The sequence below is a fragment of the Stereum hirsutum genome (assembly GCF_000264905.1).
Source record: "Stereum hirsutum FP-91666 SS1 unplaced genomic scaffold STEHIscaffold_34, whole genome shotgun sequence".
Classification (NCBI taxonomy): Eukaryota; Fungi; Basidiomycota; class Agaricomycetes; order Russulales; family Stereaceae; genus Stereum; species Stereum hirsutum.
Window position 1 is genome coordinate 29261 of NW_006763164.1, and position 492 is coordinate 29752.

Sequence of the window (492 nt, forward strand, 5' to 3'; positions counted from 1 at the left end):
GAACGGAGTTTTATGGTGTCGATCTACGTGTTTTCCCCGCTATGTCTCATGCATTTATGTCTTTCCACATCTCAACATCAGTATTGTATTGCTTCTAATATGGACGTAAATGCATATTACATTGCTGTGTTTATTTCTCTGTGTGATGCAAGTTCTAACTGTCTTTGTGCCTCTTCAACAGAGATTCCTACGTACATGATATGTTTCCAATAACACAGTAAGTCTCAACATTAATATTATGTGCATTACACCTTTTTATGGTCATCATATTAGCGAAACAACTTGCGAAGAACTACTCATTTTGAAGAAATATTGGCCTGATCCACGTTCAGATTCACGATATCAAAATATTGGTATAAGAGAGTGAGTGATCATTATCATCTATAATGAGTTTCATGTATTCATAATTGCTTTTATCATCATATAGCTTGAACAGAATAACATCATTCTATTCCGTTCATCAACCCAAGAGACTTCTGAATCTAGAGTGCG